General features: G+C 37.7%; 1 non-coding gene across 1 annotated transcript; it reads left to right on the top strand.

Moving 5' to 3' along the window:
- The first annotated feature begins 2,351 nt into the window (after positions 1-2,351).
- Positions 2,352-2,458, top strand: LOC141681707 (small nucleolar RNA R71). The gene has a single exon (XR_012559133.1). It is a non-coding gene; the product is annotated as a small nucleolar RNA R71 (small nucleolar RNA).
- The last annotated feature ends 23,859 nt before the right edge of the window (positions 2,459-26,317 follow it).

Genomic DNA, 26,317 nt, shown 5'->3' with positions numbered 1-26,317 from the left:
TTTTTAACATTAAATCTGCAGGTTACGCATGTAATTTAAATGGGATAAAAGGGAAATGGGCCCCAACTTAAACACGTAACTAGTACTACTAGCTGAAAATTAATCTAACACTAATTAATTCATATTATCTAAAATTGATGGAAAATTTATTTAACACTAATTAAAGACCAGCTAATAAATCTTGAAACAAATTGACAACTCAGGAAATTAACATGACAAATAAAACAAAATATACGTATGAATGAGCAACAACAAAATAAGAGAACTAACAATTGTTAAGAAAACATAACAGGGAAGACAATGTGATAGAAAGAGAAGCGCTCAAATCATGAAAGTGAATTTACCAAATAAATTAATAACATGACTGCGAAAAGTGGAGATTAGAAACATAGTAAACAGCAACACAAAACAAAACCCCGCACACAAAATGAGGTTGTGCTGGCGTTAAGTTTTTCCAAAAAATTAGAAACTAGCTGGAAATTTCAACAAGCCACTAAAAATAAATTTAGAATATTAAATCAACAATTAAATTACATCTATTGGGCTTCTTTCAAATCTCTAAATTTGTAACTTGTGAGATTTTAAAAGATATCATAACCCAATCAATAATAACAAGACATGAAAGTAGATAAGAAGATATATTAAAAAGACTTGAATGACATTAATTGAAGAGTGTTTACAATAATTGGAAGCTACTACAATAGAAATTAAACTAGATCTAGAAATTAAAAAGAGATGCTACTATAAAAATTAGGGTAAACTAAGATAAAACTATATGTTCAATACAAGGGAAGGGGGTATTTATAGCTTAAAAGTAGCGTTTAGGGTATAGTTGGGTGAATCTTGGTCATCCAAGTGAGAGGTGTGTTTTGTTGATCTTGACCCTTGATTTCCACCAACTCTTTCTTTTGGCTTTTTCTCCAAGTTGCTTAGTGACATTATATTTCTTCCATTTTTGTCATTTTCTCCTATTTTCTTCACATTTCTCATTTTTCCAAATATCTACAAAATGATGAGAATGCAACAAATTAATTTATGTAAAATATGAAAGCAAGCAATAAATAGGTATAAAATTATGCAAAAATATGTGATTATGAGTTCACAACTCTTTAAGAAACTTAGTATACGAAGGAATTTGTTGAATGACATCTAAAAGAGGAAGGTTGACCTTGACTTGCTTGAAAACTTCTAAGATTTTCTCTACTTGAGCCGATTGTTTGTTTGAAATAAGTCGTTGATGATACAGAGCTTTCGGCGTAAAGACTCTTTCGTTAGACACATCAGGACTAGGCTTCAAAGGTGGTGCAATCGAATGAGGTGTTTCACTAGACTCAAAATCCTCGGGTTGTTTCGAATGATCTAGACTCAGACTCTAAGGTGAAAGATTAGGTTCCGAACTTGAATTCTCCTCTTCATTAGTATCAACACCAACTCGATTACTCATTTGATTTCCCGACCGTAGAGAGATGACGACATTCACATCATGAGGTCTTTGATTAAGCGGATATTTAGGATTCACCTCGGGTTGACTTGGAAACTTGTTCTTCTCGCGCTCACAAATTGTGTTAGCTAATTGATTCATTTGAACCTCTAACTTAGATATGGCTTGGGCATTTGAATTGAATAATTGCCTATCTTGGGTCATGGTTTGCATGAAGGCTTGTTGAGATTGAGTCAAATTAGTTTGAGATTTTAGCAATGCCTCGATATTCTTTTCTAAGGAATTAAGTCTCTTATCCGAATCATTAAACCTGGGAGGATTCTAGGGTGCTTGAATTGGGTTTGGCTAAGGATTTTGGCCAGAAGTGGGGTAAGAGTTTGGATTAGGCTTTTGAAAAGTGGGTTGAGGAGATTGATAGTTTTGGCATTGGGTCCATCAGACATTCAGGTGGTTCTTCCACTCGGGATTGTATGTAGGTGCAAAAGGTTCATTCCTAGGTCTAGGTTGAAACATAGCATTCACTTGCTCAAACTCTTGAAAGTTTTGAGGTTCATGACTATGTGAGTTATAGTTCCCACACATAGACGCTTGGGAAGGGGCATTAGTGGTTTCTAAAGCTTCTAATCTTCTAGTGAGAGTAGCTATCTTCGCTTCGATTGCTATAGAATTACCAACTAAATGCAAGCCTTTGTTAGGTAATGAACCGAGTGTTTCATTGTGCTTACTAAGCTCCCTATTCGGCTCCCTAGTAGACTCCCACAACATGGTCTTTTCCGCTAGTTCCTCGAAAAACTCTCAACCTTGATCCTCATCTTTTTCCATAAATTTACCTTGGCACATAGACTCTAACAACGCGGTTGTAGAACTATCTAAGGCCTCGTAAACAATCTTACAAAGTCTCCATTTTTCTATTCCGTGATGGGGACATTGGGATAAAAGATTTTTAAATCTATCAAAATATTTCCAAAAAGACTCGTTTTTCTTTTGATGAAATTAATTAATCTCATTTGTAAGTCTCGTAGTCTTATGGTTTGGAAACTATATTTTTAAAAAAATGACTATGAATCCCTCCCAAGTTGAATTAGAATTAACCGGTAGGCTATATAACCACTTTTTAGCATTTTCTTTAAGGGCGAAATTGATTAGTCTAAGCCTAATGGAGTCCTCGGTCAATTACTAGAGTTTTTGTAAGGCACAAACCTCCTCGAATTCATGAATAAAAAGATACGGATCCTCACCTTCACTCCCGGTAAATTTAGGTAACATGCTAATATGATGACCTTTAATTTCAAAATTATTACCATTAACTGGTGGAAGAGTAATACAAGAAGGTTGGGCCGAAGGGGTGGGGGAGCAACGATCCTTAAGAGAAACTACCATGTTTACTACGGGTTCAAGAATTTCTATGGGTTCATATTCCGATGAGGAAGTACGCTCAATTGGTCTCACTAAGCTAGATGAATTATCTCTAATCCACGTAGTACGCATAAACAAGATATGAATCAAGCAGTAAATAAGTGCAAGAATTTAAAACACGCAAAAGAAAGGGTGAAAATCGAAAGAAAAATTCTAAATCTAGGGTTCCCTACAGATTCCAGACTTTCTCATAACAAAAAGATATTACTAAAAGTCACATAACTAAAAGTATTCTATCTGATTGGCCAGGTAGGTACAAGCATTGCCAAGAGCCTAAACACCAGCCTAGTCAACAATCTAAATGACCAGGTAAGCTTTCACTAGCCTAGACACCAAAGAATGAATACTTAGAGATTTGTTCGTTTCAGGTTTTCTTCCTAGTTGAGCGCGAATTTCTAGGGGCTAATGTCTATTTAATTTTATTAAAAAGGCTATGGTATGCAAAATGATGGATTTAATAGTCGTGGGCCAAAACAAGAGTGACGAAATCTCTCCCCTTATCTTGCGATGAGGTTTTGCCCTTAAAGTTTATTTAAATGATGCAACACACAACGAGATATAAAAGTGATAAACAATTATGGATGTTTACACTACGTGTCCTAACTAAAGAAAAGAAGAAATTTAACGTACATTGGGTCCTCCAACAATCACCACAATTTATAAGGTACGTAAATTTAAAAACAATAAAATAAAATCTAAGATGATGTGCTCTTAGTTGATTAAATGCATGATGCAACAAGTATGTATTTGATAGGGATAAATAACTCCTGATTACATAATTAAATATTACAGTTTGGGCTGCAAGGCCCAATAAGAAGATGTATGACATTCAGACCAGAAAGATTAACATGTTGATCAGGCCTGATGGACCAGATCAGGCCTGATGGAACAAAGAAGGCCCAAAAACCCTGATTATTTATTAATTTCGTAATTAATAAATAAGGGAGAAAAACAGCTATTAAGATAAGTCCCAGTGGGGATATAAATCCTTGTAGATTGGTCTCCAAGGAACCTCATGGGATAAGGAATCAGCTTCCTACTCCCTAGGACTCCTAAGTCTATCCTAATTCAGAGACTTGACCACCAAGTCTCCTATACCAAGTCCAATTCATAGACTCCCAACATCTATATAAGGAGCCTCACCCCACAGATCAGAACTACGTTTTTTGACTTGATCCTTGGCAATCAGCAAGGTACGTAGGCATCTTGCTAAGGCAGATTGAGTCACGAAACACAAGAGCAGTCAAATCGAGCCTTGAAGCTCACGTTCCTTAGTACTAAATACAACAATTTTATATATTAGTTTTTAATCCATAACATTTGGCGCCGTCTGTGGGAAAGCACAACAACAACCATGGCGAGAACACGGAGAACAATTAGAGCTCTGGAGGAAGGAACACCATCAGGGACAACCCAGGTGATTTCGTCAACCGTGGAGATTCCTCCCCACTCAACTTATGCATCTACTCAAGGGGAAGCCCAGGTAGGGGCAACTCAACCTCAGCCACAAGGGACGACTCTCCCGACTATTCAAGGTACGAATCCTCAAGTTCAACAAGTACATGTACCTGTGACTTCTCGACCCGTCGGGTATGAATATTCAACTGTTGTTACTACTAACCCCCTTATGGGATGCCCCTTTACCCCGAGGTTGGAGGAAGTGGACATGCTGGGCGAAGTGAAGCACGAGGGCAATCGCCCCCCTATATACGAGGTTTGGCTCCTATCCCCGAGGATCGAGAATTTTCTAGTCCTTATACTGAGAGAGATTCCGAATCTTCGGATGATGAAGTGGCCCTAAGAAGGAGGCGTCCTGGCAAAGAGCCGATGGCCGATGGAAGACAACGCCCTCAAAGCGCCCAAGGGGCGAATCCCCAAGAAGTGCAGGAAAGGATCAGGGCTCATGAGGCTGAGATCCAAAGGCTGAGGCGCGACTTGGAGGCGCACCAGGCCACCAGGCCCCAGATACCTCCTAGGGGGAGAAATCCTCCTCCTGTCATAGACCTGGATGGTCCGGTATGAAGAAGGGCTGTTGTCCCAAGAACTGATCCAAGCAATCTTCTTCCCCTTGGAGATCCTGATGATCCTACTCCGCCCTTCACTGAAGAGATAATGAATGTCCATATCTCAAGGAAGTTTAAGATGCCAACCATCAAAGCCTATGATGGCATGGGAGATCCCGCTAACCATGTTAGGACATTCTCTAATGCACTGCTGTTGCAACCCGTGAATGATGCTATAAAGTGTCGGGCCTTCCCTCAAACCCTGTCGGGTATGGCTGAAAGATGGTACAGTCGCTTGCCCCCAAACTCTATTGGGTCATTTAGAGAATTAAGCCAGGCTTTTATTAAGTAATTCATTAGTGGAAGAGTTCATGAGAAAAGTTCTGCATCTCTTATGAGCATTGTCCAGGGGGCAAAGGAATCCTTGAGAGATTACCTGAATCGTTTCACAAAGGAGGCTTTAAAAGTCCCAGACCTTGATGATAAGGTAGCCATGATAGCACTGCAACAAGGAACAAGGGATGAGTTTTTTAAGATGTCCTTGGCCAAACGCCCTCCTGAAAGCATGTTGCAGCTTCAGGAGAGGGCAGGGAAGTATATCAAAGTTGAAGAAAGCATGAGAAAGACCGTAGTAAGTAATGAGCCCACTGGAGGCAAGAAGCGAAAAACTGATCTGGAGTATATCGCTAAGGACAAGTATCCTAGAACCGAGCAAAACCCTGATTCAACCCCCAAGAAGGGAGGACCAGGGCAAAAGTTCACCGAATACGCTAAGCTAAATGCTCCTAGAAGCCAGATCTTGATGGAAATCGAGAAAGATCGAGATATTCGTTGGCCTAAGCCCCTGAAGGCTGATCCTACCAAGTTAGAGAAAAGCAAATATTGCAGATTTCACAAAGATGTTGGCCATGACACCGATGAGTGTAGGCAATTGAAAGACGAGATTGAGTTTCTGATTCGAAAAGGAAGGTTGAACAAGTATACTGGAGAAGGAGGGGACAGGAATAATAATGGAAGGAAGAACTTTGAGGATCGTAGGAGGGACCAAGACGATCAGGGGTGAAACCCCCAGCCTAGAGGCCCGGTTATAAATGCAATTTTTGGAGGGCCGCGACCTCGAGGGCCTGTGATAAACACGATCTTTGGAGGTCCAACTGCTGCTGGATCGTCCAAAAATTCCAGAAAGGCATATACTAGAGAGGTTATGCATATTGTTGGAGAAGCCCCGAAGAGGGCCAGGACAGAAGTAACATTGGCTTTTGATGATTCTGACCTAGAGGGTGTGAAGTTTCCTCATGACGACCCATTGGTCATAACACCAGTAATAGGAAATAGCCCGGTTAAGAGGGTCCTTGTGGATAATGGTGCTTCTGTGGATATCTTGCTTCACGACACCTTTCTAAGGATGGGGTATAACGACTCCCAGTTGACGCCAACCGACATGCCGATATAAGGATTTGCTGGAGTAGAATGTCCTGTAGAAGGGATAATCAAGTTGCCAACCACCATAGGTATAGAACCAAGGCAAGCAACACAGATGTTGGACTTTGTGGTAGTAAAGGCTAGTTCGACCTACAACGCTATCATGGGAAGAACAGGGATACATGCCTTTAAGGTAGTCCCTTCTTCTTATCATTCAGTTATAAAATTTCTGACTCGAGATGGGATTGGAGAAGAAAGAGGAGATCAAAAAATGGCAAGAAGCTGTTATGTGGCCTCTTTGAGGGCAGATGGAGTCGGGGGGCAGGTTCTTCCTATTGAAGATATGGATGTCCGAGAAAATGATGAGAAGAGAGGAAAGCCAGCAGAAGACTTGGTTTTGATTCCTTTAGACCCCGAGAATCCTGAGAAGATGACTTTCATTGGAGCCACATTAGAGGAGCCCCTTAGAGGGAAGTTGGTGAAATTTTTGCAAGAAAATAGTGATGTGTTTGCTTGGTCAGCAGCTGATATGCCAGGCATAGACTCGGGGTTGATTACTCATAAGTTAAACGTGGATCCAAGCAGGAAGACAGTGAAACAAAAGAAAAGAAATTTTTCCCCCGAAAGACAAGAGGCTATAAAACAGGAAGTAGAAAAGCTCTTAGAGGCTGGTTTCATTGAGGAGATTCAATTTTCGGAGTGGTTAGCAAACCCTGTAATGGTGAAGAAGGCTAATGGGAAGTGGAGGATGTGTATAGACTTCACTGACCTGAATGAAGCATGCCCTAAAGACTATTTTCCATTGCCAAGGATTGATACTTTGATTGATGCCATTGCTGGGCATGAGATGCTGAGTTTCATGGATGGATTTAGCGGATATAATCAGATTAAGATGCACAAGGATGACATTCCAAAGGTATCATTTATCACTAACTTTGGTGTTTATTGTAATCTTGTTATGGCGTTTGGACTTAAGAATGCGGGAGCCACCTATCAAAGGTTGGTAAATAAAATTTTTAAGGATCTTATTGGTAAGACTATGGAAGTCTATGTTGATGACATGTTAGTCAAGAGTCTAGTAAAGACTGATCATATAACCCATTTGAGGGAAGCTTTTGAGGTCCTGAGGTACCACAAGATGATGTTGAATCCTACGAAGTGTGCTTTCGGAGTAGGATCTGGAAAAATTTTGGGATTGATGGTCTCCAAGAGAGGGATAGAGGCTAACCCTGACAAAATAAAGGCAATCCTAGACATGGAACCACCAAAAACCGTCAAGGATGTTCAGGAGCTCACAGGAAGGGTTGCTGCGCTAGGATGATTCATCTTCAAGTCAGGAGATAAGTGTTTATCATTCTTCAAGTCACTAAAGAACATCAAGGACTTTGTATGGAATGAGGAAAACCAGAAGGCATTCGAAGAGTTAAAGAAGTATATGGCTCAGGCCCCATTGTTGGCCAAGCCAGTTCTAAGTGAAGTTTTATTCTTGTACTTGGTTGTTTCAGAAAGTGCCTTGAGCGCGGTGTTGGTTAAGGAGGAACTGAAAGTCCAGAAACCCGTATACTATGTCAGCGAAATTCTGTATGGTGCTGAGTTGAATTATTCAACTATTGAGAAATTCGCTTTAGCCTTGGTAATGGCTTCGAGAAAGCTGCGTCCTTATTTTCAGGCTCATCAGATTGAGGTGCTAACAAATCAGCCCCTGAGAAATATCATTCACAGTCCCAAGGCAAGTGGGAGATTGATTAAGTGGTCAATAGAGCTGGGAGAGTTCGATCTCAAGTATAAGCCACGTACGGCAATAAAAGCCCAAACACTAGCTGACTTCATGGTGGAATGTACCATACCCAACCAAGAAGTCGGGGGGCAGGAAGATACCATACCTCAAGACAAGGGAGTCGATAATGGGGAAAAAAGAAGGATGATAAGGAGAAAGAATATTGGGTTCTCTATTTTGATGGAGCATCAAAAACAAACTCCAGTGGAGCAGGATTGGTTTTACAAAGCCTTGACGGGTTCTTGATTGAGTATGCCATGAAGCTAGACTTCCCAACCACAAATAATGAGGCAGAATATGAAGCTCTGATAGCTGGCCTCGGCCTAGCTGGAACACTTAGAGTCAAAAACTTAAGGGTTCATGGAGACTCGAAGCTGATCATATCCCAGGTAAAGGGAGAATTTGAGGCAAAGGATGATACAATGGCTAAGTATGTCCGCCTAGTAAGAGCTGTGATGACCCAATTTAATGAATGCCATGTTGAGCACATTCCAAGGGAGGAAAATGCTAAGGCGGATGCATTATCAAAGTTTGCTTCATCCGAGGTAGAAGAAAGTTCAAGAAGTGTGTACTTCCGTGTTTTGAAGACACGAAGCATAGATGTTAAGTTTGTGGCTCCTATAGGTCTGGAGACGTCATAGATTGATCCCATTAAGGCTCACATTCAAACCGGTTGGTTGCCGAGCGATGCAACTGAAGCACAGAAGTTAACTGTTCGGGTACTAAGGTACTCTTTGATAGATGGGATTCTGTACAAAAGATCTTTCGTGGTTCCTTATTTAAGGTGTCTCAGGCCCGATGAGGCCCGCTTGGCTCTTGAAGAAGTGCATGAAGGTATTTGTGGGCAACACTTGGGGGGTAGGGCCTTGGCTCATAAGATAACCTATTTAGGCTTCTATTGGCCAGAAATGATGGCTGATGCCAAAGAATATGTGAAGAAGTGTGATCGCTGTCAGAAGCATGCGCCTATTGTTAGACAACCCCCCGAGATGCTGACCTCTATCAACTCGCCCATTCCCTTTGCTATGTAGGGAATGGATATTTTGGGGCCTTTCCCCATGGCCATGGCACAAAGAAAGTTTCTGATAGTAGCCATTGATTATTTTACCAAGTGGATTGAAGCCAAACCCTTGGCCAAGATCATAACTAAGCAGGTTGCACAATTCCTGTGGGAAAATATTATGTGCCAATATGGAATTCCCCGTATCCTAGTCACCGACAATGGAACACAATTCAACAACGAGGAATTCAAGAAGTACTGTGAAGAAAATGAGATTGAGTTACGGTTCACCTCTGTGGCTCACCCATAAGCCAATGGGTAAGCTGAGGTAGCAAATCGAATAATCCTGGATGGGCTAAAGAAGAGGATCGAGAAGTCAAGAAATAATTGGGTGGATGAGATACTTCCCATATTATGGGCCTATAGAACTACCTGTAGAGTCACGACCGGAGCGACTCCCTTCATGTTGGCATATGGGGCAGAAGCAGTAGTTCCCGTGGAGATATCATATTCCTCTCCAAGGATTCAGGCTTTCAATGCTGAGGAAAATGAGGAAGGACAAAGGTTAGCTCTGGACTTAATCGACGAAGTGCGAGATGGGGCACATGCAAAGATAGTAGAGTACCAGAAGAAGGCTTCATTCTACTACAACCTAAGGGTTAAAGAAAGGTTTTTCAAACAAGGTGATCTAGTCTTGAGGAAGATAGAAGCATCTGGTGTAGGACAAAAAGGGAAGTTTGCCCCGAATTGGGAAGGGTCGTACAGAGTCAAGAGTGTTCAAGGTAGAGGAACCTACAAGCTAGAGACTATGGATGATTTTGAAGTCCCGAGAACTTGGCATGCACAAAACCTGAAGGTTTACTATGTGTAGGGCAGTTGGATACGATTCTCACTTGTCAAGATGGCGAGTAGGTTGAAAAGCACCTTGAAGCTTTGCTTGCTTAGGATTTATATGTTCTAGTTTTATTTTGAAATTTATTAAGACTTGTGTAAGGGACGAATCCCAGACAATTTATGGAAATTCATGAGTTCTTCAAAGTATGTTTATGGCCTAACAAGTAAATACCAAATGCATGGATGCAAGCATAAAAGGTGATAAATAAAATAGATCGGATAAATATTACAAGAAGTTCGATAAATAAAGTCTCGAAAATAAGATAAAGAAAACAAGCCACGCAGGGCTGAAAAAGCTTTAAGGAGCTGAGGTACCCTCGGCATCCATATCATCGTCCTCTCTGCTCTCGCTGGATGTCTCTGTCATCTCGGAGGAGGAGGAAGAGCTATCGTCCTCAGCAGGTCTGGAAGAAGACTCGGGAGGAGAAAGGAGTGGATCCTGAGGAACATGATCCGAGGCAACTACTCGGGTACGAAACCTCTGTAGCAAAGCCTCATCATCAGGGCAGACATAATCCGCCGGGTTAATATCAGGACAAGCCTCATTCACGGTCCCAAGGGTCGTGTCCCAACCAGTCCTAAAAAACCCGGGAAAGACTGAATCATCCCTAATCCTCATGGACTGGGCAAACTCCTCCGAGTCCAGATAGTTGTCTATAGCTTTATCCTTCTCCGCCCGAAGTACCACCAGCTCAGCGTTAGACTCCCCGAGTTCTTCCTCTTTGCGCTTGAGCTTCTTTTCCAGGGTAGCATACTTCTTCTGTTGCCTCCTAAGGGCTTTATCAGCCTTATCAGAAGCCCGCTTCCATGACTCGGCTTGCCTCACAGCACCTTGAAAATAGGCGTTAGACTGAAACAAAGCAATCAACAAAGTATAAGGCAAGAAAATGCTACAAGAATGAAAGATAAGTTCAAAAAAGAGGAGGCATACCGAAGCCAGAGACTGAGCTCCCATGAGCTTAATCCTCTCAAGGTCAGGGGTGGCCACCACGTCAGTAAAGTCCTTGGGAGTCACGCTATGGTAGGACCAATCCTAAGCATGCTTCGTGGAACCAACCACGGTATCCCCTCGGCGGAATCCCCAGGGAGGCTGAAAGGCGCCTGTAGCAGCAGCAGCAGGGGCAGCAGCAGTGATAGGAGCATTATGGCCCTCAGCTCCTTCAGTTGAAGCCTCCCCCATAGGCTCCTTGTGCTTTCTCAAGAAGATAGGCTCTGTCGCCTTTCCCCAGGTGTCTAGGCCTGCGAGCCGAGCTTTTTTCATCCTAGCAGTCTCTTCAACAGGAGGAACATTGTCCTCGTTAATCTCCTTAGCAGCTGCAAAATAAGGCAAAAAACAAAATAAGTTATGTTAATAATGCATGAAATGAAATAAGGATGATAAGGGAAGAAAAATACCCTGTTGAGAAACAGAGGATAGTCCCACGTGAATGAGAGAGAACTCCTCTAAGAGAGTCCAGCTGGTAGTAGTGTCGTTGTCCTGAGTAAGCCCATTATAAATAATAGTTTCCTCAGGAGTTAAGTGAATGGATTTGAGGCTACCATCACTGACCTTCCTGAAGGAAGATCGGAAGAGTGTGCCCCAGTCACCATTCTCCCAACGAAACCCAACGAAACTATTCCTCCAATTTTGGTTGTTGTCAGGAATTGAGGCGCTGTTAAAGATATGTTTACTTTTGGGCCTTTGCTTAACATAGACCCAACCACAAATACTGGAAGAACTATTATAGCACTGAAAGACCTTCCTAAAAACAGCCACGGAAAGGGGAAAACCCTCCCTAAGGCAGCAGACCATAATATATAAAATGTTCCTCCAAGCGTTTGGAGGAAGCTGACACGGGTTGATTTATAAATCAACTAAAAGATGAGGAATAAAAGGGTGGAAAGGAAACCTAAGCCCAGCATTAAGGGCATCAGTGTAAATAAAGAGAGTGTCGGGTCTCCAGTGGCAAGTACGGTCACCACCAGAGACTGGAACTAATCTAAGAGGAGGAAGGGCGTTATAACGTGCATTTAGTTTATCGAAATCAATGTTGTGCCAAGTGTTACAATGATTAAAAGAATCAAGATGTGCAGTAGAGGGATATTCATCCCCCCTAGTGTTAATCATATCGATTAAAGACATATATGAAGAACGGATCTCAATATCCTTACCTCATTTTGAAGCCGAGGCTATCTTGGCCGCCCTCTCGGAACTCTTGTCAGCCATTAGCAAAGCTGGAAAAGCCTGAAAACTTTGAAAGAAAGAGGGCTGGAAGCTAAGGGAGGAAAGTTGAGAGAGGAGAAAGTTGGAGAATTTTAGAAATGTATGAAATGAGGAGTGAAGAGTGTGAGTGAGAACACTCCCCCCCCCCCACCTTTATATAAGAGGAAAGAGGGGAAAATGGGCCTAGAAAAGCCCATTTGGGCCCAAATTCAGGAACCTTCTGGAATGATCTACAAAATATTGGAAGAATTTGGAAAGATTTTCTAGAAAAATCCAGAAAGTTTTGGGAATATTTCTCAAAATTCCAGAAGCTTCTGAGCTTAGCCCACCTCAGAAAAACCAAGGCCCAAAAAAAAACAAAAAAACAAAAAAGCCCTGTATGAGGCCCACTTGATTTTTAAGAAAAAATGGGCCTAAGTTCAAACCCAAAGTGTTGGCCCAAATTGAAAGCCCAGAACTAGGGGCCCAATTGGAAGGCCTGTGTAAAATAAGCCCAACAAAACAAACCCAAGGAAGAGGGCCCAAGTTTTAACCCATTAAAAATTTGGCCCAAAACAAATCCAGTTCATGGGCTCAAAATTCAGGATGGAAGAAATTTAGCCCAGATTTAAGGGCCCAAATCAAAGCATTTGCAAGAAGGGAAAATAAATATATTCCTGACCCAATTCGATCAGGACTTGCAATAGAATCCTAGTCGAATGAATTGAGGTCGTATTTCCTTCGACCAAGGCTAAAAGACAGCCTTAATTCGACCAGAAAGAAGATCCATTCGACTAGAAATCCAGAAAAATTCCTGGTCGAACGAGCCCTGCCCGAAATTTCGTCGACCTAGGCAATCAAAAAGGGGATAATTCGGTCAAAAGTAGAGACCCTGACCGAAATTCCTGATCGAAGTTGAATCCTGGCCGAAGGAAGAAAGCCCTGGTCGAAATAGGATCCTGGACGAAGAAAAATCCTGCTCGAAATACAAAAAAAAAGAAAAGAAAATATAGAAAAAAATCATGGCCGAAATTCGACCAGGATTGTTGCTCGAATGGTTCCTCCTCGAAAAGCCTTCGACCAAGGCACAACAGAGGGTAATTCGACCAGGATTCCTGGTCGAAATCTGTGTAAAAAAAAGAAGAAGAGGAAAAAGGGGGAAGAAAAAGAAGAAAAAATTCCTGGAAAATTACAGAAAAATAAGGAAATTCCTTAAAATATTTTCTGAAAAATGTTAATATTTTCAGAAATAAGGAATAAATCCAGAAAATTAAGGGTAAATCCCAGAAAATTAGGGGAAAATCCAGAAAATTAGGGAAAAATCCAGAAAATTAGGGAAAAATCCAGCAAAGTAAGGGAAAAATTCAGAAATTAAGGGAAAAATCCAGAAAATTAGGGAAAAATCCCGGAATTAAGGAAAAAATTCCTGGAGATTAAGATAATTCCTGAATAAAAGGAAAAATCGTTGTAAACGTGTAGGTCGCTCCACACTTTACGCAAAAACGAAACCCTGTAAGGGAATGAATAGACTTAACTTCTGCGAAACCTAATCAATGTTTCCCAAAAGTTGGGGGGCAAATGATAGGGATAAATAAGTCCTGATTACATAATTAAATATTACAGTTTGGGCTGCAAGGCCCAATAAGAAGATGTATGACATTCAGACCAGAAGGTTAACATGTTGATCAGGCCTGATGGACCAGATCAGGCCTGATGGAACAAAAAAGGCCCAAAAACCCTGATTATTTATTAATTTCATAATTAATAAATAAGGGAGAAAAATAACTATTAAGATAAGTCCTAGTGAGGATATAAATCCTTGTAGATTGGCCTTCAAGGAACCTCATGGGATAAGGAATCAGCTTCCTACTCCCTAGGACTCCTAAGTCTATCCTAATTCAGAGACTTGACCACCAAGTCTCCTATACTAAGTCCAATTCAAAGACTCCCAACATCTATATAAGGGGCCTCACCCCACAGATCAGAACTACATTTTTTGACTTGATCATTGGCAATCAGCAAGGTACGTAGGCATCTTGTTAAGACAGATTGAGTCACGAAACACAAGAGCATTCAAATCGAGCCTTGAAGCTCACGTTCCTTAGTACTAAATACAACGATTTTATATATTAGTTTTTAATCCATAACAGTATTTAACTAACTATTTTTTTTTTTTTTGAATTTTCAAAAAATTTTGTGATTTTTTATAACTAGTGAAAAATACGAAAAGAGAGAGATACGGGTTACTGAAGCAAACTTCCAAAAATTCCTTAGAGCCTTGGTAATTTTCGAAGTTCCAACGAGATTTCCGAATCTTCAATTTTCTAGAAAAATTAAACAAAGAGAGCAAGTAAAACTAATTCGAAAAATTAAAAATTAAGGCGCGAAAAATAATTATATTCCCCAGCAGCGGCGCCAAAAACTTGATGTGCCAAAAATAAACTTTTTAATTGCAAGCACACAATTCATCGTTTTAATATTTTGAGATTCGTTTTGCAGAGACTAAATTAATTTCGCAACACCTTATTTTTTAATTTAGGTGAACCAGAACAATATAATTTGGGAAAAATATTGATGAGCTTTTATTTATCTAAATTATTAAATAAAACAAGGAAATATTACGGGAATAATTAAATCACTAAAACAAATTGGAAAAAACATCACTCAAAATTAGCGATGTGCATTTTTAATGTAAACTAATAAATTAGCCACTGATAACAAACAAAGATAAAACAAAATTATATACAACTACAACCTGAACAAGAATATTGTTTACAAGTAAATAAAAGAAAGAAAAAAAAGACAAAGGAAATTTATTTGGGATGGGCTAGAACTAACAAAGGGCTCAAAAAATATTTAGGATCAAATTAAGAAACAAGCTAATCAATGGACTAGAAAGTGAAATGGGCCAAGAAAATAAAACATGGGCTAGGCTATTAGAGAACAAGAACTAAAACTACGGGGAGAAAAGGAACGGGGGTTCATAAATATTAAAATAATAAATAACTAATCAATAAGTTTCAATTAATGCTAACTAAGAAATGATGAAAGTAATTTCTAACATTAAAATCCGCAAGTTACGCATGTACTATAATGGGCTTAAAGGGAAATGGGCTCCAAGTTAAACACGTACTAGTACTAGCTGAAAATTAATTTAACTCCAATTGATTCATATTATCTAAAATTGATGGCAAATTTAATTAACTCTAATTAAAGACCAGATAATAAATGTTGAAACAAATTGACAACTCAGGAAATTAACATGACAAATAAAATAAAATATACCTATGAATAAACAACAACAAAATAAGAGAACTAATAATTGTTAAGAAAACTTAACAGGAAAGACAATGTGACAGGCAGAGAAGCAGAAAGCACGTGGCTCAAATCATGAAAGTGAATTTACCAAATAAATTAATAAAATGACGGCAAAAAGTTGAGATTGGAAACATACTAAACAGCAACACGAAACAAAACCCCGCACACAAAATGAGGTTGTGCCAGCGTTAAGTTTTTGCCGGAAAATTAGAAACTAGGCGGAAATTTCAACAAGCCACTAAAAATAAATTAGAATATTAAATCAATAACTAAATTACATCTATTGGGCTCATTTCAAATCTCCAAATTTGTAACTTGTGAGAATTTAAAATATATCATAACCCAGTTAATAATAACAAGACATGAAAGTAGAGAAGAAGATGAATTAAAAAAACTTGAATGACATTAATTGAAGAGTGTTTACAATAATTGGAAGCTACTACAATAGAAATTAAACTAGATCTAGAAATTGAAAATAGATGCTACTACTAAAATTAGGGTAAACTAAGATAAAACTATATGTTCAATACAACGGGGAAGGGGGTATTTATAGCTAAAAAATATGGTTTAGGGTAGAGTTGGGTGAATCTTGGTCATCCAAGTGAGAGGTGTGTTTTGTTGATCTTGACCCTTGATTTTCACCAACTCATTCTTTTGGTTTTTTATCCAAGTTACTTGGTGACATTATATTTCTTCCATTTTTGTCCTTTTCTCCTATTTTCTTCACATTTCTCATTTTTTCAAACATCTACAAAATGATGAGAATGCAACAAATTATTTTATTTAAAATATGAAAGCAAACAATAAATAGGTATAAAATTATGCAAAAATATGTGATTATCAATTTTCTGTACAAAATAAAATATGGTAAGGGCTATTTATACTTACAGAATATTGGTACCCCATTGGATCATATCGGATATAAAATAGAATACTTAATTGATAAAATAGATCCAATTCAGTACCGGTTTTGGGATAATTATCAAAACTAAGCTTTTTGTAAATACGATCTTGGTCTCAGCGCATTGATTACATAAATTACGAGAAGATAATATAATAGTTTAATCAAAATATCCCGATTCTCGAAAATACGGGTTTTATCGGTTTACCGAAACGAATATTATATCAAAAATTTTGCGCCGCGACCCGCACGGGTAAAACCGTACTCCTGATCAAAAAGTCAAAATACAGAAAATGCTCCGAATATTCCAATTATGTTATAAAGGAGTTTTCCCGAGACTTTCGGGTTGTAAAAATGTACAAACGATTGAAGTCGGTTAGTTCCTGATTATACAAAATAGTTTATAATTACTCGGAAAAAATAATTTATTAAATCCATAAATCCTTTGTAAAATCATATAACTACATAAAAATTAATAGAAAATATCACAATTATTTATACTTTATTTTGGACATATAAAAATTAAAATACTCAAATTTTATCATATTTAAACATCCAAACACGGATACCACTTAACAGATATTTCACCAAAATTCATATAATAAACACATAATATTTATTTATTGACAAAATGATTACACGATATATCCCGGATATTACATCCTTCCCCCCTTAAAATGATTCTGTTCTCAGAATCTCCTAAGTAAACAAATGAGGGTACTTTTCTCGCATATCACTTTCTAGCTCCCAAGTTGATTCTTCAACTCTTGGGTTTCTCCACAATACTCTTACTAACTTTACAACTATATTTCTTAACACCTTCTCTCTTTCTTCTAGAAACTCTATCGGACTCTCTATATAAGACAAGTCTGCCTGAAGTTCTATTGGCTTGTACTCGATTACATGCCTGGAATCTGGATTGTACTTCTCAAGTATCGATATGTGAAATATATTATGAATGTGCACCATATGTGGGGGTAACACTAATTCATATATTACCGACATGTTTCAAAATTTCAAAAGGTCTAACGTATCTAGGACTCAGCTTTCCTTTCTTTCCAAATCTAGACAATCCTTTCCACGACGACACTTTCAACAAGAATAAATCTCCAGCTTTAAATTCCATATCCTTTCTTGATTGATCTACATATTTTCTCTGACGATCTTGGGCTGCAATTAACCTTTTCTGAATAACTTCAACAATTTCTTTTATTTGTTGCACCAATTCGGGTCCAAGTATCTTGCGTTCTCCTACTTCATCCCAATACACTGTTGATAGACATTTACGTCCATAAAGAACTTCGTAGGGTGGCATCCCAATGCTGGCGTGATAACTGTTGTTGTAAGAAAATTCTATTAAGGGCAAATGATCGTCCGAACTTCCTTTGAAATTAATCGCACAAACACGTAACATGTCCTCAATTGTCTGAATCGTTCTTTCACTTTGGTCGTCTGTTTCTGGATGATAAGCTGTACTCATATTCAATTTAGCTCCCAAACATTCCTGAAAACTTCTCCAAAATCTTGAATTGAATCGTGGATCTCAATCGAATACAATATATACGGGGACTCCATGACGGACTACTATCTCCTTCGATATACATGTGAACCAACTTGTCCAGTGAAAATCTTTCATTGATAGGCAGAAAATGAGCTGACTTAGTTAATCTATCCACTATAACCCAGATGGCATCATGGTTCGCTTTCATCCTTGGTAATCCGACTATAAAGTCCATATCAATGTGCTCCATTTCCATTCTGGAATCTCTAATGGTTGTAATAATCCACTTGGTCTCTGGTGCTCCGCTTTGATTCTCTCACACGTATAACATTTGCTGACCCATTCTGCAATTTCCCTTTTCATATTTGGCCATCGATAATTCTTCTTTAAATCTCTATACATTTTGGTACTTCCTGGGTGGATTAAATACTTTGAATTGTGAGCTTCCTGTAGAATTTCATTATTCAACTCTGTCACTGATGGAATCCAAATTCTGGAAGAAAATCTTAGAATACCTTACTCATCCTTTTGTGTGCATAACTCTTCTCCTACCAATTGATTGATGACCTGATCCATTACTTCTTATTGACACTTCTTTATCTTCTCTAACAATTCTGGATGAAAAGTCATACTATACATCTTTGCTTCATTGGGCTTGCAAACTCTAATTTCTAATTCCAATTTCTGAAAATCCTTATATAACTCTTCGGGTACTGACAACACGTTCAATCTCTCCTTCCGGCTTAATGCGTCTGCTACTACATTTGCTTTACCTGATTGATAGTTAATTGTACAGTCGTAGTCATTGATCAACTACAACCACCTTCTCTGTCTCATGTTAATTTCCTTTTACGTGAATATATACTTCAAACTCTTATGATTCGTATATACCTCATATATTTCTCCATATAGATAATGTCTCCAAATCTTCAAAGTGAATATTATTGCTGCTAGTTTCAAATCATGAGTAGGATACTTCTGCTCATGAGGTTTCAGTTGTCTAGATGCATATGCAATAACTTTATCGCGTTGCATCAAAACACAACCTAATCCATTATAAGAAGCATCACTATAGATTACAAAATTTCCTTGATCATCTGGAAGTGACAAAACAGGTGCTATGATCAATCTCTTGTTCAATTCTTGAAAACTTTCTTCACACTTCTCGTTCCATATCAACTTCACATTTTTCCTGGTAAGCTTTGTCAAAGGCGTCGCAATCTTCGAGAAATCATGAACAAATCTTCGATAATATCCTGCTAATCCCAAGAAACTTCTCACTTCTGTTGATGTTTTTGGCCTTTCCAAATTTGTAATGGCCTCAATCTTCATTGGGTCCACTTTGATCCATTCATTACTGACTATATGCCTAAAGAACTGAACTTCTTGTAATCAAAACTCACACTATGAAAATTTAGCATACAACTTTTCCTTCCTGAAAATTTCCAAAGATGCCCTTAGATGCTCCGCATGGTCTTCCGTTAACTTCGAGTAAATTAAAATATCATCTATAAACATAATGACAAACTTGTCCAAATAATCCTTGAAAATTTTGTTCATTAAGTCCATAAATGCCTGCTGGGGCATTGGTTAATCCAAAAGACATCAATAAAAATTCATAATGACCGTAACTTGTTCTAAAAGCTATCTTCGGTATATCTTCAGGTTTAATCTCCAATTGGTGATACCTGGATCTCAAATCAATCTTATACAAATACTTGGATCCCTTTAGCTGGTCAAATAAATTGTCTATTCGAGGTAATGGATACTTATTCTTGATTGTAAGCTTATTGAGCTCCCAATAATCGATGCATAATCTCATGCTTCTATCCTTCTTCTTAACAAATAATATTGGTGCACCCCACGGGGATATACTGGGTCTAATCACTCCTTTTTCTAACAACTCTTGCAATTTCTTTGCTAGTTCCTTCATTTCAACGGGCGCCATACTGTACGGGGCCTTGGATACTGGTTTAGTTTTAGGTGATAAGTCTATTGCAAAATTAATTTCCCTACCTGGAGGAAGTCCTGGTAACTCGTCTAGAAACACGTTTGGGAACTCATTGACTACTGGAATTTTTTTCAAATTTTGCTAGCTTTTGATTTCTATCCATCACATAAGCAATAAAATGCTCACATCCTTGTCGTAGTAACTTCTTAGCTTGAATCATCGTTACTGCCTCTCACCTTTAAACGTCACCACTTTCTCGTCTGGCATCTTCAAAATTACCTTCTTGTTACGACAGTCTATCTGAGCATCGTATAGCCAGTCCATTCATAGAATGATGTTAAATTCTTCTAACTTAAATGGTATTAGATCCATACAAAATTTATTGCCAGAAATCTTAATCTCACAGTTCACACACACTTGATTAACAGATTACGCACTTGAATTTCTAATTCCACATTCATTAATTCATTTACCAATTCAACTGGACAATTCAACTTATCAACAAAATCTTGAGAAATAAACTATTGAGTTGCTCCCGAATCTACTAACACTTTGGCACATAAGAATTTACCATAAGCGTACCTGCCACAATATCAGTGTCCTGAATAGCATTCTTCACAGGATTCTCAGCACATTACTAACTGGAACTGGTGTCTTGCAATCTCTCGCTATGTATCTTAGCTTTCCACACTTGAATCATGTAAATCCAATTGCTGGAACCTTGCCCACTGGATTCCTGGTAGGCTGATCCTTGTTCACTGGCTCTCTGGTTGGCTGATTATGGCACTCCCTTGAATAGTGCCCTTTCTGGTTACACTTATAACAAACCACATTCAACTTATTACAAACTCCTCCATGTTTTTTTCCGCATACCTAGCATTATGGTAAAGTTAGCCTCTGCTGACTTGGCTGATTCCTAGTGGCCGGACAGTTTCCTTCTCCTCCGTTGCCTGCATTTTGCGTCTTAAAATTGAAATTTCTCCATGGATGAAACTTTCCTTTCTTCTGGTTAAAATTTGGAAACTTTCCTGCTTGTGACTGTCCTTCATTTCCTTCAAACTTCCTCTTCTTACTTTTCTTCTCTTTTTGTGATATTTCACTCTCCGTCCCCGCAATCATAGCCTTTTGTACAACTCCTGCATACGTGTCAAACTCAAATATGGCTACATTCCCTCTGAAATATGGCTTAAGACCTTACTGTAATATCTTAGCTTTCTTCCTATCACTATCCATATATGATGGTACAAACCTTGATAATTCTTCAAATTTACTTTCATAGTCCGTTACTGACATATTTCCCTGCTTTAACTCCTGGAAAATTCAATTCCATTTAATCCCAAACAAATTGAGGAAAATACTTCTCTAATAACAACTCCTTCAATCTTTCCCAAGTAATAACATTCGTTCCTTCCAATATTTTAATAGTTTCCTACCAGTAGGTGGCTTCATTCTTCAAAAGGTAACTTGCAAATTCAACTTTCTGTTCTTCTCTCACCTTGACTAAATCAAATGACTTCTCTATCTCCTTTAACCAAACTCCCGCTTCAATCGGATCTAAAAAACCTTTGAATACCGGTGGTTCACTTCCTGGAAAGTATTAAAAGTTACCTGGGGATTGGTCTCTCTCTGCTGCTGCTGAGTTAGGTTGATTGTTTGTTGAGCCAAGATCTGGAGAATCTGGGATATTGTTGGGTCTATGGGACCTGGATTTGCATTCTGGTTATTGTTGTCTTGGTTTTTGTTATTGGTTTCTTCATTCTGGTTGGTAGAACGGGTATTTCTTCTGGGAGGCATTTTCTATAAAGAATCAAACAACTTATTTAGTCTTTAAATCAAATCCTTTTTATGAAAAGTTTGTGTAAAACAGAAATATCTCTTTTTAAAAACATTTATAGCGGCTAAACTAAGTAAATTGCATGCTCCTTTACAAAATTTAAACAGTTAAAGAGGATAGGGTACATGTTATCACAAAAGTTTATAACTGGTGCAGTAAATGAAGCAAAATAAAATATGTGCAGTAATGTAAATGATAATGCTGGAAAAGAAAAGGTACTGATATATATATATATATATATATCAAAGTTTGGTAGTACAAGCGTGAAAATGCTTCACCAAAAGCAAAAGGGTGCAACAATCCTACACACTAATCAGCAAGTCTAGTCTATAAATACAAGCCAAAAGTCTGCTGATACATACTATACATTAATGTACATATAATAGCTGTCACAGCCTCTCTGTCATCTAGCTCATGGCAAGTCTGGACCTCCGATCTCCTCAAGCTCCTCTGAAATCCACTTAGCCCACTCCACAAGAAAGTTAGGGGTGATATCCTGATGAGGATCAAGGAATGAATATGTTAATTGGGATTTGGATATGTGTACTCGTTGTGATGTTTAATTGGAGATGATGCAAACATGGGTTATGAAGATTACTTGGACAACAAGGAATAAAAGAGCGATGCATGAAGTTGGAAAAGTAGCTGAATATTATATAATTATTAATTAGAATTTTGCTTGCAAGTTTTAACCTTTCACTTGAAAGGGTTTTTCTTGTTTTAAGCACTTAGGATTTTATTTTCCTATTTGGATTTGGTTTTTGTATTTTTTTCTATTCAAGTTTGGTTTTTAAATTTGTTTCCTGGAAGGATTCAGATATTGGCTAATTCAAGCTGATATTAAATTTCTCTTGGAATCCTATTGGGTTGGGGTTATTGTCTAAGCCTATAAATACCCCTATCATGTAATCTTTTAAGGAAGACAATGGATGATATTAAACTTGTGTTTTGAGATAAACTATGAGTAGTTTTTCTTTTCTCTAAACTTCAATTACTGGATTGTTTTGAAGATTAGATTTGAATTACTTAGTTTCTGGATTGATCTAAGCAATTTGAGATTCAAAGTTCACGTTTCTGGATTGATCGTGTTCTTTTGAAATATCCTCTTCTTCTCTTATCCATTTTCTTCTTTTATCCATTTTCTTCTTTTTCTTTTCTTTCATTGTGGTGCGATCCACATCATATCCTCATGGGCAGCTTCCGTTATCCTAACAGCAGCTGCTTTTCGAAACACCTGGATTCTCTCTCTAAGTACTCTCTCTCCTCTCCCGATATCTCTATGCAGTAGTTCCCGGATCCGTCCTCGTAGATGTTGCTGCTCCATAAGGCAAGCCTCAAACTGATGGTATGAAACAGGGTGTGGAGTAAACTGGAAAGATGAACCCGCAACTGAATGCCCAGTAAAGTCAGAACCAGCATGTGGGGGTCCTCGGATAGGTGGCCTCATACCAGGGGTGGAATATCTTGTAGTGGTACAACCAATACAACATGGGGTAATATAGCTAACACCGGTGGAAGAGCAGGGCATGGATCAGATGAAGGTCCTCCGACTGAAGGCTCAGAATGGTCAGATGGTACTAGGATGATAGAATCTTCCATCGCTGCTATCTGAAAATCACATCGCAAAATAAGAATCTTGAATCACAACTTGAATCATACTAACATCTACTATATAATCGCACTCAACCTCTCAATATTCCATCTTTCTATCTCTTACTTCTGATCCTAACCCTCCACCCATTCTCGACAATCTAGGCTTGTGTCAGTGACTTATAACCTGTAGCTCTGATACCAAACCTGTGACGCCCTCCAAACCCGGGTCAGAAGTTTGGGGTTCATCACACACACACACATACAATATATAAACCTGCTTATGATGATAAAATATATGCAATGACCTTACTTGACATATTCCACGGATCGCAACAGGTTAAAGTATGTACACAAGCCATAACCTTACTTATATTACAAACATTCCAAAAACCCATCTAGTTTAACTTACATCTGAAAATAAAATATTCTTACAAACTATCAAACTTAAACTACAACAAAAGTCTTTAGCTAGATTATTCCGTCTCAACCTGGAATCCTAGCTCGCACACTTGATTCAGGATCCTCTTTACCAACGGGCTCCTTCTTAACTGGAAAAGAGCATAAATAGATTCGCAAGAGTGAGCTAACTAGCTCAGCAAGTCACAGTGACAATACTGAGATTAAACAATGATCAAATGAAATGATTTAGGGTATCAAGTTTCTTGTTAAGCAATAATTAGAATTGGATATTCAAATTTTATTTTAAAAACCAAGGTTAGGCTGATGATCAGTCACGCATTAACCCTGAGCAAGGCACACATCTCTGCTGTATATATTGGATCCAAGGCACACATTGGCTTAATACGATCACGAATCTGGTCTAACCACGAATCTGGTCCACATTTATAAAACAATCCAATTCTATAACAATAACAGAATAAATAATGTAAATCAGTAAATAGAATCATAAACAACATTTTCCTTCAAGCATAAAGTGATATACAATCACTAACAGGATATAACAAGGTAAGTACAAAGATTGGCTATCACCCGGTAACAGAATCAGAAAACAGAAGAATCAAGGTCTTGTGGTTATAAGGATTAATCTTCTGATGTATGAGGTATGAAGGTTAGTATGTTAAATAATTCCGGTTTAATGATCAGTGTATAGTTTGTATGTATTTGTGGAGTAGTATCGTATATCTGTGGTTTCGGTCTGGTATTCAACAATCAATGATTAACTAAGAATAAGGCTTATGGCTCAAAATCAATAATTGAAATCAGGGTTTAGGGTTAAATACTTCAAAGCACTTGCAATATAAAACATAACTATTCCAAACACATATCAAGATAGTTTAGGAATCACTTGCCTTATCTCAATCTGCTAACGCTTCACTTGCTCTCGTTCACCAACTCCTAATCAATGACTATCTGCTTCCCCTTTCTACGCATCGCTTCCTCTGCTAACCATCACAAGCATCTATCAATACTCATTCTTACTTTATTATATTCGTTACAAGCTTTTATCTACCCTTCATTTCACCCAAATCCGACTTACGGATTGAAATTTACGATAAAAACAATACACATATAAGTACATAGCACGTAAGATATTCGATAAAATAATTTTTCAAAGAAGATTTGAGGTTAAAATGATTTTTCAGGTATTTAATACGAATTTTTAAACATTTTTCAGAATTAAAAACGGGTCGATGAATCATTTATAAGCAATTAACAGGGTTCGAATACTTGAATCTGACTTTAAAATCATTTTATAATAATTATCGAGCCTTGAAAATAATTTAAAATAATATTTTAAAGCCCAAAACTATTTTTTGGAATTTTTAAATCATAAGAAATAATTAAATCTAATTAAATAATCAAATAAAAATATTTAATAATTAATTAAATCAATTAATATTTAAATTAATTGAAAACTTAAATAATTAATTATTAACTAAAATTAATTAACTAAAGAATTCAGATTTATTTTTGAATTAAAAATAATTTTCAAAATTAAAATAATAGTTTTTGAAATTTTTCATAATTAAAAATGAATTTCTAAAATTAAAATAAATAAAAAATATGATTTTTAAATAATTTTAAAAAAAAGAATCCTATTTTTGCAAGTTTTACAAACTATAGGGACTAAACTTCATCATTTCCAAAAGTACTGGGACCTACCTGCAAATTTTACACCCCTCGCCGGAAAAACGACGGGGTTCACCGGAGAACTCGATCCCGGAATCCTCCGGCCACCAGAAGCTCCAGATTTATTCTAATTTTCACCAGGAACATAACCATGCAATCAAATCAAGCTAATAACCTTTGAATTGGCCAGAATAACTCAAAAAAAACCCGTCGGACGACGAGTTCTTCTTTTCTACGGCCAGCTCGATTCTGGTATCGTCTGTTCATGAGACCACCACCAATCGATCCTCTTTTCAAGCTCTACACGTTGGTATCAAGAAATCATACTAATAACCCATATATCAAAAACCCCTAATTTCAATTGAAAACATTCATACGGGTTATAAACCCTAATTTCTTAATTCGAGAATTAAACTCACTTTTGGACATGTTATTGAACTCCAAATTCATCATATGGCATACCAAAACAATTAGAATTAAATTATCTACAACATGCAATCATCAAATCATACAAACAACATCAAAATCAAAAATTCATAATTAATCCCAAAATAATTCAAATTTAAATAAAATTATAGAAAATTACTAGTTGATTATGCAGTTGTATGGATAGTAGAATCTGATAGTACTCTTCAATACCTTTATTTTGGTTACTTGAACTCCAAAATCAGATATCGATAACACCTTCAAATCTCAGTTTGATTCTCAAGAACACTATGAATTTAGGGTTTTTCTCTGAAAATTATATATTTACTGTTTGCAAATGATTATCTGTACAAAATAAAATACGGTAAGGGGTATTTATATTTACGGAATATTGGTACCCCGTTGGATCATATCAGATATAAAATATAATACTTAATTGATAATGCTCGAAATATTCCAATTATGTTAGAAAGGAGTTTTCCCGAGACTTCCGGGTTGTAAAAACGTACAAACGACTGAAGTCAGTTGATTCCCGATTATACAAAATAATTTATAATTACTCGGAAA

The sequence above is a fragment of the Apium graveolens genome, chromosome 8 (assembly GCF_009905375.1).
Source record: "Apium graveolens cultivar Ventura chromosome 8, ASM990537v1, whole genome shotgun sequence".
NCBI lineage: Eukaryota > Viridiplantae > Streptophyta > Magnoliopsida > Apiales > Apiaceae > Apium > Apium graveolens.
Note: the sequence above shows the minus strand (reverse complement) of the source record. Positions and strands in the feature narration are given on the sequence as shown.